A 12,865-nucleotide genomic window follows, 5' to 3' on the forward strand; every position below is an offset into this window, starting at 1 on the left:
TTCAGTTACTAAATATCCCATTTGTAACAATTATTGATGCTTATAGTTCAAAGCAAGGTATGAAAATCAGCATCCGAGCACAATAAATGTCATATTTTTTGCCATTTTTCAACCAATTTTAATGTTCTTGTTTTAGCATCGAGTTGTTTTTTTACAGTTTAGGCGTACTTTTTTATTAGCGGCGAGCAGAATTTCACCCCCCCCCCCCCCCCCACCCACCCACCAACTCCCCTCCAAAAAAATAATAAAAATAAATGAAAACAAAATAATAAAAATGAATAAATGGTGAGCTTCGCAAAAAAAAAAAAAACACACACACACACAGCACAAAAACATGAAATTCCTCTCGCTTATTTAGCGCTATGTTTTTCTGTAACAGTATATCAGCACAAATTTCACTGTTAAGTCAAGATATTTACATACGAACGAAGAATATTTAAAACGATACTGTTCCCAAGTTTTGTGTAGAAAAGAACCAATGAAAAAATGTCCAAAATGGGGCTTAACTTGTTCTAATCATTTCTGAAATTCTACAAAAATATTAACGTATTTTACTCACTCTTTGCCGTTGGACTATGATTTAGGTCTGTGCACTGACTGTACACATAAAGTTTTCGTCTGATCATAAGGTGAAATGATTTTCTTTTTCCTTTTTATATACACTTAATGCATGTACATCCATCTGAAAATATAATATAAACAAGATATTTAACTATGGATAACTTCATTGCTTCTTTCCCACACAAAACTTGGGAACGGTATAGTTTTAAGGGAAGTTTCATGTTTTTACGTTTTTTGTGTCTTTTTTGCGTTCCTTTTCTTCGGAAAGCCCCAAAACAGTGATATTTCGCCATTTTTTTTCGGGGGTTTGGGGGAAGGCGAAATTCAGCTCATCGCTTATCAAAATAGTACGCCCAAACTGTAAAAAAAAAAAATTGGTTGAAAACTGACAACAGTTATGACAGTTTTTGTGCTCAAATGCTGGTTTTCATACCTTGCTTTGAACTAAGCATCAATAATTGTTACAAATGGGAATGTTTGGTAATTGAATATTGTTTTTCAGGAAAAAATAATCCTGATTCGATACAAAATGACGTGATTTTCTCAACTGAGAGGCACCTGGTCCCATCCCCCAAAAGAGCAAGAAAAATATTGCAAACTTCTTAAAATAGCTATTTATATTACAAAGTTCGGATTGAGAAGATTTGTCTTACACAATGACTGGAAGAACAACAGTGTTATTGATATTTTTGTACTTAAATACATCTTAGAAGGTCGAAATTACACGTACTACCGACTAAAATAGTATTCAAGATGACTGCGCCTCTCACGATGTCTGCGGCACCATCGAGATGCCTGCGGCACTGGACTGAAAAGTCGGCAGAACGTGGGGATATGCCTTTTCCTTGACATGTATTTTATCTCAGTCGATCAGATGTCATGTCTTTATATAGTATACTACAGAAATACATCATTCCTTTTACAGCAGGATATGAAATGACTCGGAATATTCACTGCTTTTGTAATTTTCACGTTACTGTATCCAATGAAAAACACGCGCAAAATAACAATATTACATATTTCTTCACAAACTGGGCATGGATTTGTCGGCAAGACACAACTACATCCCGCTGCATTCCCCGATTTCTAAAAAGTTTTTACTGTAAACAGACAATAACCAAAAACATTCAATTTTACTCACCTTGCTCGTTATTTTTGTAAACATCCTGCGCAATGCCTGCGCCGTCGGAAGCGCAATGCCTTCATTTCAGTGCGGTGCCGCAGGCAACGTTTCATACCCGTGTTACAGCTCAGAAGCTTTTGAACTGTTAGCATATAGGTAACGTTCTCCATCAGTTTCAGTTACTCGATAAAGCGTTCGGACTACAATTGTTACTCGTGTCACTCAGGTGAACTCGGGTGATCTGGTCAGGGTTACACGGGCTTGTATGCCGAATGCGCCCAAGCTAACCAAAGTGCGAATCACGTGACATTGGGAGTGAACTCATGTTCATTTCGTAGGCAGTCAGTAAAGCACGAGGAAGGACGCTAAGCGAAACAGCGAGGGACACAAAGCGGGGAAGAAAGGTAAATATATTAAAAAGGAAATGTTTAATTACAGTTTCACTTGTTAGACTTTTATTTCATATTCAGATTGTTTTTTTTTTAAATATGCATCACTTTTCTAGATTTTCTCGAAGGAAGTGGCTATTCCGGCATGTTCTAATCTCTGGCCTGGCCTGGCCTGGCCTGGCCTGGCCCGATGAGCCCAATTTTCGACTGGGCCGGGCCAGGCCAGGCCAGGCCAGGCCAGGCCAGATTTTATTGTACATAGAGAAATGAATGGCATGAAATCTAAATATACAATTACAATAGCAGGCAGTATTAACCTTCATTGTTTACTTGCTGCATGTCAAACAAAATGAGAAACCAGTCCCCTGGAGAATCATTAATTAGCCATCATTCATCTTATTTGAAATACAGATTTGCACTGAAGAAAATGGTGTAACTAAATGATAACTTCCCATTTTTTTCTGTGATCAAATTATTTAAAGTCAACTTTAACACTTGGTTTTAAAACTAAGGGCTAATTTCATTGATAAGTTTACCTGCTGCAATATAACTGAATATTTGCATGCATCTCTTTGGGAATTGTAATTACAGGTTGTGTCCCTACTATCCTTAGCTGACCTTTTAACTGTTCAGTTGAACTTTTAATGTGTTTGGTTTAGTTAAGCTGATGTTCAATTTATGGAAGAGTAATAAAAATAATATTCATTATGGGACCTCTAACCCATTGTCAGGGTGTTGGCATTTCAGATTATTGATATTTGTCTTGCACAAAAAAAAATAATGGTGCATTGTGTTTATGTTATTTCTAAGTGATATATTTAATGCTAAAAGATGCTCTTGAGCCTGTTTCACAAAACTTTGTAGGATTTTTTTTCCACATACTTAGATCAATATAAAAACAATCTTACAAAAATATTCAGTATATGTATAACCTAAACTACAAAATTTATATATCGCTTCCCCGCACCATACTATCCCAGATTCTAGAAAGGAGGTAACATTATTTTAGAAATTGAAAGTTGTTGTCCGTTAGTATTGACAGGTGCCACTCTTTATTTTACACCATATTTGTAACCTGAAAATATCTAAATTGACCAAAATAACATGCAAAGTTTACCAATGACACAGTGGCATAGTGATAAGTTCTGCGACTTTCACACATGTTACCATGGGTTCGATTTCAATTCAGATTGTTTTCATTAAATCAATATAATGTCATTTTATCGATACTGGTTTTATTCTTACAACATTTTATGGTAATAACTTGTATGTAGAAGAATGTCAAATACTTGTGTATTTCTTTCAATAAATGAACAATAAATCACGATAAGTGACAATTTTCCTGCATTCTATTTAGTTTACAGAGGAAATTAAAAAAAAATGATAATGAAAATGGTCAAACAGGTCACGGTTTCGAACTTACAGTCCCGAGATTGGTAGCTGAACGTTTTGTCAGCACAACTTTATCTGCATGTACAACCTGGCAGTAAAGAAATGTTTATATTTTATTTGGTTTTCAATATTTATATTTTTATTTATGTTTGGGCACCGATTTTTTTACGGAAGCATATGGAATATTCTTGAGTGCTAGTTCAATAATTTCGGACAATACTAAATAATCCTCAATAGACAAAATAATAAACTTAGTTAGCTTATTCATATTGGGGGAAAACCAAGCCACCAGTCAAGAGTCAATTGAGGTGGAGATCCCCTGATAATAGTCATAACAATTAATCAGGCATCACCTTTAAATTAGACATAATAGTTATGTTAGCTACAGGCTTATTCCCAGGTGTATAATTTTACAGAGTGAGAGTTCAAAATGTATTTATATAATGTCTGAAATATCCAAACTTATTCCAAAAGTCAGATTTTAAAGATGCTATAAAAATCACTTTCACCTTTTACGAAATTGAAATCTATGGCCTGGCCTGGCCTGGCCTGGCCCGGCTTAGTCGAAAATTGGGCTCATCGGGCCAGGCCAGGCCAGAGATTAGAACATGCCGGCTATTCCTACGGTCCCGTAAGAATAGCCTCACAGGCTATTCCTACGGCTCTCCCGTAAGAATAGTGAAATAGCCCGCAGGTGGCTATTCCTTCAGCTCTAAAGACAGTTTTTCCTGTCCAGCTTGAATTGCATTGTACTGAACAAACTGTTCACTTTTCAGTATCACATCGAGAGAACATGAAGTGATTAGGCTAATTTATGTCTATGTGTAATATTGTTGTCATCGAATGATATATATGTATAGATTTATGCAACATGAAAATGTACGGTCCTAAAAAAGACTTTTTTAGCCCTTAAAATAGTCGAACTAATCCGACGTATACAGTTTGTTTTATATTGTGACGGTCAAACTGGCTGCAAAAGTCAGAAATTAAAAAGCAGCCATTCAGCGACAGTAAGCTTGTCTACCCTTAAAAGTACTGTTTAAAAAAGGTAGCTAAACAATGCAGAGCATCGGCGATGCTTTCCCCTGTAAACATGAAGTCATTGGGCCAACGACGGAAAACCGTCAAAGGATAATCGTTGTTGGGCCACTGTGATAAATAAGTATTGTAAATACAGCTGTTGGGCCAACGTTGAACCAACTTTGAATTTCAGTCACAGATATCTCTGCATTGGCCCAGTATTGATTTTCAGTGAAAGACTTATACAGAGAAAACATCGTTGGCCTCACGTTGGCCCATTAGGAGTAATAATATAATATCTATCTATAAATACTGCATGACACCCTTGGGAGTATTTTATGCAGGTGCGCGTCAGTGCATAAGAGTTTAAAAGCAGGAATGTACAGGAGAATTAAAGTAATACATAAAGTATTTGTGAGAATTTGAGAAAAAGCTGATAGTGCTAATAAAAAGGCGAAATGTACAGTAAAAGGATTAAAAACAGCCTGGTCACTCAGAAGTCCTGGCCCAGTTTGGTTACCCCTTGCCTAAACTGGTCCAGGGTAGGTGCTTGAGCAATGTCAGCCGGCAAAGAATTCCAGAGAATGATGGTAGCCGGGTAGAAAGAGAACTTGTAATAATTACAGGGTGTTTGAATTTGCCGGAAAGATTGGGAATGCATGTGTCTAGTGAGCCGGGTAGGAGGTAAAATATAAGATGGCAGGCCCTTCCCCAGAAATTTTTTAAGGCGCTGGGGTAAAGTTTGCGTGGCGGGATAAGGGGTGGGTGCGGGAGGGGTTTCCCCTCCGGTGTTCGATTTTTTTTTTAAAAATCTAACCCAAATGGTGCTTTTTTAAGTATACCATATGCAAAAAAACACAACAACATGTATTTCATTACTTCTACATTTTTACATAATCATATAACCATAATATATCATATACACTAAACAGATGTCCACTTCTTTTATAATATGTATTTTCAAACAACACATATGTCCTTCCACTTCTTTTGTACTAACACTAACAACACATAGGCATTTTTGTTTTCATATACCGGTAAGTGTCTGTCTTTGGTTCTGTGCCATTCCTTTACTGCACCACTGAAATTAAAGTCATTCAATTTTTGTCCCTGCATGGACACCAGGAGTAAGGCATTAAGCACTTTCATGCTCACCGGTGAATGGTCGGTGGTCTTTACACATTCAACTGCTGAAACCTCTCTCACAATCTGAAAGTACAAAAAAAAAGTATTTGTTATTTTCCCAGAGCAAGGATAACCAAGGATGGATTTATATTGTAAAAGTTCCTAAGATTTGACATTTATCTTGTGTTCTTCTGCACAATGAATTGCAACAGTATTTCTGTTAAATATTTGTGGGTGTTAACAACACCATTGCAGCTTTTTTACACACAGAAGCAGGTTCTGTATTTCAAGTTTAACTACTGTATTTTACTGCAAGCAGCAAGTTTCAGAAAGAACATGTATACACACCAGCTGTGGAGGTTGGTAGAAGCAGTCCCACTGTAGCGACTTTGCTCAGGTTTGGGTGAGACTCGGACAGATTACCAACAATCCACTCCATGGTGCGCAAAGTGTTCATCTGTGGTAAGGGTGGCTTTCGCCTGTGCCCATTCAATAACCGCCCGGTCTTCTTCAAGGGTAGTCCAAATAATTGTACTCGAGAATTGAATATCGTTATATTATTTTGACTTGTCGATATCCGCCTCTAGGTAGACAACGTAAAATATCAAAATGTAAAATCGGTCTGCCCGAGGTCTCATTATTTAGACTACTTCAAGGGAGAAGAGTGATGAAAGAGCCTGAAATGAAACATAAGTTACAATGACATGTTTCAATGACTTGACAAAATGAATCATAACTTTTTTGTAGTTGATAAGTTTCTTGATTTTTTTTTCTTCTAAAATTCTTTGGACCATACATGATGCTGTAAATATAGTCAGTAAATAATTAAATCAATGTTTATTTAGCATAGAAATATTGACTTCCTTGAAATACAGCAGAAGAGAATTCATTCATCCCTTTTATCGACTAGCCCAGTTCTTTACGTGAGAAAGTAGGCAGTTGCTTATTTGGAACTGGTCTTTCCCAGGAACGATGGTTAGGTAACCTGCCCATAATTTTGTTATTCCACTGAAACTTGTATCATTTGGTCTTTGCATGTTTACTTTGAGAGATACAAAAGCAAAGTGAAACACAAAATATCATAGTAGATAAAGTTTAATATTTAGAAATTAATAGCATCTTAAACAATTGTAATTAAACATCCTCGAAAAAGTTTGCTTCAGTTCATCCGGAACAATGATTTCAAACTTCAGTCAAAGAATCACTGGTCATTTTAATACAGTTGCCTTTCTCTGCTAATTATTACTCGATAACAATTAACTTACCCATGCATTCCGTCACCAACTGTTATCCCATTTCGTTGCAGAGACTAATTATAATCTTTAACTAATTATAATCCAATCACTCCTGCTCCAGTTAACCGCAAACTTGTGAAAACACAGACTTTCATCAACACGTGTCGTCTTTAAACCCTTATCAGTACACGGTAAACAGCTAGCTACACTGTGTATTCATAAACTTCCCCGATCGATATTTACCTGAGGTATCTCACAGGGATGAAATCGCTTACTGATCTAAGACGCTGCGCTAATAATTGAGGCACCGCGCGGGATAATTAAGCGCTGCGGGAAGCTGTATTTTGTGTTTTAAGCGCCGCGGTAGCGCGGCGCCTTATGCGGCTGGGGAAGGGCCTGGATGGCATTGGCACTGCAACCAGTCCATGGACAATCTTGTAAAACATCAGTAGCCTGGCATCATTTCTTCTGTTTGCAAGGGAACGCCACAATTGCTTTAACATGTGTGTGACACTGCTGTAATTTGAATAGTCACTGGTGACCCATCAAGCGGCCCTGCGTTGGACCAATTGATTTTATGATTGTTGAGCTGTGTATGTGGACTCCACACTGAGCTGCAGTACTCTAGTTGTGGTCTAACAAGGGTTTTGTAGGCAAATTCCCTAATATTTTGCTGTTTGGAGGGAATATTGCGCTTAATGAATTAAGTTCAGTGTTTGACCAGCTGTTGAAGTGACCTGGTTTATGTGTTTGTTCCAGTTTAGATCTGAAGTGATGCTAACACCAAGGTATTTTGCATCACTCACGGTTGCTAGTGTCTGCCCATGTAGTGTGTAAGTGGATTTGTAAGGGTGTTTAGACTTGGAAATATTAATCACTGTACATTTGGATGGATTGAATTCCATGTCCCATGTGTGTTCCCATTTTTGTAACCTGGTTAAGTCCTCTTGCAGAGTATGTTGTTGTGTAACATTGTTGACTGTGATATAAACAGCAGTATCATCAGCAAATAACCGGACCTGTGAAACAATATTTTCAGGCAGGTCGTTTATGTATAGCAGAAAGAGAAGAGGGCCGAGGACAGAGCCCTGTGGGACGCCAGATGTGACCGGGACCTCATCCGACTTATCACCATTGACTAAGACGGACTGACGGCGACCGATGAGAAATGATTTGAGCCACTGTAGTGTACAGTCCTGGATGCCATGTTGGTGCAGCTTATATAGTAACTTTAGGTGATTAACCTTATCAAACGCCTTTGAGAAGTCGAGGAGTATTAAGTCTGTTTGGTGACCTTGAATTAAATTCCTGGATAGGTCCTCGACAAGTCCTAACAGTTGAGTTTCGCATGACCGTTTTGACCTGAAGCCATGTTGAAGGTGATAAAGTATGTTGTTGACCTGGAAATGTTTAGTGATGTTTGATGCGACAATGTGCTCCATAACTTTGCAAAGAACACATGTCAGGGAAATGGGTCTATAGTTAGCAGGGTTGCTTTTGTCACCTTTCTTAAAGAGAGGAGTGACATTCGCCTTGGACCAGTCAGAAGGGATAGTGCCTGTTTCTAGAGATTTTTGGAAAAGTTTGGTAACCAGGGGGGCTATTTGTACACTTAGGTTTTTCAGGACTACCGGTTTTAAGTTATCGGGACTGCAAGCTTTGTCACTCTGTAATGTGGACAAAAGCTTTTGGACACCATTTACACTGATGGAAATTTCAGACATTTTGGGGTATTGAGGCTTTGGGGCATTGCTAATAATTATATATTTTACAGGTGACTGTTTTATCACAAGCCCCTACAGGTATACACGTTGTGTATGTGTAACATGCAATATTTAATTAATAGTTAAATACTTTTCTGCACCAATTCGTAATCAGTTAAATTTGGGCTAATTAAACTTAAAACTTATCTGCAGCCGTAATGACATTTTGAACTATTTCAATATTTCAAATCTACTACCTTGAAAAAAAAATTGCGAAAAAAATATTGAAAAAAACCTACTAACTTTATAACAAATATCTAATTTTATACAATCATAAAATGTTTACAATAAATCTGTTGAATATTCCAGAACATGAACTCTCGTTAACCCGAGTTATGTAAGAAATCCCAGAAAATGTGGTTAATTTTACTCTCTAGGCCAGATTTCTAGCTGCATATATGTGAAGTAAAGGAAACTATTATACATGTGATAGGTCTAGATTTAACAAAAACCCGGTCTACCAGCTATAAACTGTATTTTTTAAAGTAGAAGTTTTTGAATATTTTTTGATAAAGTTGTAGAATCTTATAGAGAATTTCTTATTTTTATCCTGTATGCAAGTAATATCCATGTGACTAGAACGTATGTTAAATACTTTTATCTAAAGCTGGCAGATGGCACTTGTGTTGAGTATTAAATTCTTTAAATAAAATGACTCAAATTCTCGTTAATTCTAACATATTTTTCTCGGTTAAATACAGACAAAAATAAATTTCATACATTTTACGCAAGTTTATGTCCAGAGGTTTGGCCAACGGTGTACCAACCGTTGGGCCAACGTTGCGCCAGTTAGCAAAATGGCGTTGGGCCAATGTTGGAAATCTTCGTTGGGCCAACGAAGAGTCTGCCGTTGGCCCAACGTTGGGCCAACGCATGTCTGCTATCTGGGTCTGCGAATTCTGGTTCTTCTGATCTTCTCAGATGAGTCTTGTCTCTTGGATCAATATTGCTGGTACTTTATAATTTGAGTACAGAGTAATGATAATTTTCGACTGTATTTAGAGCCGTAGGAATAGCCACCTGCGGGCTATTTCACTATTCTTAAGTGGCAGGGGCCAGTTTCGCATTTGGCCCGGGTACGTTTTTTAAATAAAATAGACATATGTACTTTACAGGCATATATATTCAACTGGTTATTTATGATGTTTATAGAACTAAGGATTCCTGCGTACGAGTGATTATTGTGTAAAATAAATATGTGCATGTATCGATTTTCCTAGCTCCATGTAGACGGCCGGGTCTAAAACTTTACATGAGGTAACGGAAGTCAGACGAATTGGAAACGGTCCTCCATCCATCCAGCTTCAGCTCAAATTTGCGGAAAAAGTAAACGGTTATGAGATACTTTTCTTCCCACCATTATTTTCGTCTGGCCACATGCTTTAAAAATATGCATGTGTTTTAGGTCAGTCATTTGCAGATAATACGGTACAGGTCGCGCAAGGAGTGCATTTTGGGCCATTTTTGTCCAAATATTTAGTGTCCTGAAACCTGCGTTTTACTCGTTTTTATCACAGAAGCAACAGAATCGGCAGACTGAAAATGTCACATAATGAAGTGCTATGTCTATGCGAGACATTCACTCAACAATTGCCTTGAATTTGTCGAAATTGGATATTTTATGATTTTTTTCGCACTGGTATCTGCGCAGAGTTGTGGAGTTTTCAAATTTACTGTCCCTTGCCCCCATAAGTGAATTCGGCCAAAATTAAATTTCGAAATATCTCTTGATCTTGCGCAGTTTTAGGTAGTTTAGAACCTCTAGATTGGTATTTTAAACTTTCTGGGGACTTAAAACGCTAAATGACGGCACAGCAGCTCAAAAATGTTACGGTGAGGACACATCAAGGTTTGAAAGTCAATATCTGCACAGACGATTTTTTTAAATTCTACCACCATTAACAGTGTTTTAGCACCGTAAAAACACCGTTTTCATTATTCTTAACCCACGTAGCGCATATTTAGCCAATCAGCTCTGATTTCCATCAATCAGGGGGATGCTTGGAGGGTGGGGACCCCATGAAATAGGCAAATAGGGGGTGGGGGCATTTTATTTTCGCCAAATGATGCGAATATGACTTTATTTCATTTTTGCTGATGGAATACGTTGAATTACGCCAGAAAATGATAAAAACAGACGTATTTTACATTATTTGTCTCGTAGCGAGATATTGTAAATTTTGGCTCATTTTGCACGAGAGGGGTGGGCTAGTTTAGACGCTCAAATACAGACATCTATTCATGCTAATAAAATTATTTTTGTGTGGTTTTATTCGCAAAAGAGGTATTAAAGTTCAGAACCAGTAAAATCCGCTTTTAGTCATAAAAAGAAAAATCTTAAAGTGGCAGGGGCCAGTTTCGCATTTGGCCCGGGTACGTTTTTTAAATAAAATAGACATATGTACTTTACAGGCATATATATTCAACTGGTTATTTATGATGTTTATAGAACTAAGGATTCCTGCGTACGAGTGATTATTGTGTAAAATAAATATGTGCATGTATCGATTTTCCTAGCTCCATGTAGACGGCCGGGTCTAAAACTTTACCTGAGGTAACGGAAGTCAGACGAATTGGAAACGGTCCTCCATCCATCCAGCTTCAGCTCAAATTTGCGGAAAAAGTAAACGGTTATGAGATAATTTTCTTCCCACCATTATTTTCGTCTGGCCACATGCTTTAAAAATATGCATGTGTTTTAGGTCAGTCATTTGCAGATAATACGGTACAGGTCGCGCAAGGAGTGCATTTTGGGCCATTTTTGTCCAAATATTTAGTGTCCTGAAACCTGCGTTTTACTCGTTTTTATCACAGAAGCAACAGAATCGGCAGACTGAAAATGTCACATAATGAAGTGCTATGTCTATGTGAGACATTCGCTCAAAATTGCCTTGAATTTTCGAAATTGGATTTTTTATGATTTTTTTCGCACTGGTATCTGCGCAGAGTTGTGGAGTTTTCAAATTTACTGTCCCTTGCCCCCATAACGGGAGACCCGTAGGAATAGCCTGCGAGGCTATTCTTACGGGTCCGTAGGAATAGCCACTTCCTTTCTCGAAAGTGATTTGGCGCCAATGGCGGGAAGAATTTTTTTCTGATGTCAGTGATGATGTGTTAGGCTTGAACCAGTTTCATGAGGTGAAGGTTGCCTATAATGTTTGAGTGTTTGATTTGTATAAATTTCAGATTTTGAGAAATACAGGCCTGAATTTTGTAACTGACTGTCAGCACATTTGGAGCACTTTTGTGTGTGTGTTTTTTTTTATTGTGGCTTATCTTCCGTGCATTTGGTACTCCTGAACCGAATTAGCTGAGCCTAATATTTATATGCTAGCATATATGTGCATCTTGTGTAACTCATTGGTTTGCAAGTGGTAAAACATTTGACTAGTGTCTCAGTACAGTGCTTTAAGGTATAGCGGATAGCTTACTAATTTTTCCTGTATTCCAATTCAAAGAAATGAAATTTAATAGTTTTTTCCATATATCGGACAGAAAACCGCTCTACTTTTCAAAACATTCAGCTTTTAATAGAAATTCATATGTTTTTTCTCTCCATGCCATTGTTTATGTAACAGGCCCGGTACAAACCTTTATCTTTTAGACTTTAACTAAGTAAATGACCTGCACGGATAACATACATATTTTATATTACACCGGCTAATGTTCCATTATTTGACTTCTAGTAAATGTCGTCTGCTGATACGAGGCATTTGATTGGAACGGGCACCGCTAATAGCCAATCATTATCACGTGCATGATTGGTCAGTTGCACTTACGGAAACTTACGAAGTTTTGTTTTGTAATGCGTTGCTTAGATACTATTGCTGCGACCAATGAAACAATTGTTAGATCTTTTTACGCGGTAAAATGTGCATAAAATGTGTAAACGATGATTGTTCGAGAGGGTTCTTTCTCTCGCTGCACAAGCGTCGAGTTCCCTCACTTGCTAACGTTAACATGTAGGATTTATACATTGTTAATATGTACATTGTATATTAGTTGGGATAAGACACAGGTTGAATATTAAATGTGATATCTACTTTTGAATTGTTGATTTACTTCAAGGTCTGAACTTTATTCCCGAGTCGGATTCGAACCCCGTACTCGTATTTCTCTTACCAACTGATCTTGTCCCCTAAACCCCGGCTTAGGAAGGCGGTGCCCGTTACATTTACATATGCGCCTGATTTAGGGTGTACAGGATACCTTTGGTCATTTTTTCCATTATTAGTTTAAAATCCGCATCTAAACAAA

At 37.6% G+C, this 12,865-nt stretch overlaps 1 long non-coding RNA gene across 1 annotated transcript; it reads right to left on the minus strand.

The window, feature by feature from the left end:
• Positions 1–5,370: 5,370 nt before the first annotated feature.
• Positions 5,371–7,923, minus strand: LOC128551701 (uncharacterized). Its single transcript, XR_008368866.1, has 3 exons — positions 6,876–7,923; positions 5,959–6,287; positions 5,371–5,694 (listed from the first exon to the last, which is right to left on the minus strand). It is a non-coding gene; the product is annotated as an uncharacterized LOC128551701 (long non-coding RNA).
• Between the last annotated feature and the right edge of the window lie 4,942 nt (positions 7,924–12,865).

This window comes from Mercenaria mercenaria, unplaced genomic scaffold, assembly GCF_021730395.1.
Source record: "Mercenaria mercenaria strain notata unplaced genomic scaffold, MADL_Memer_1 contig_1572, whole genome shotgun sequence".
NCBI lineage: Eukaryota > Metazoa > Mollusca > Bivalvia > Venerida > Veneridae > Mercenaria > Mercenaria mercenaria.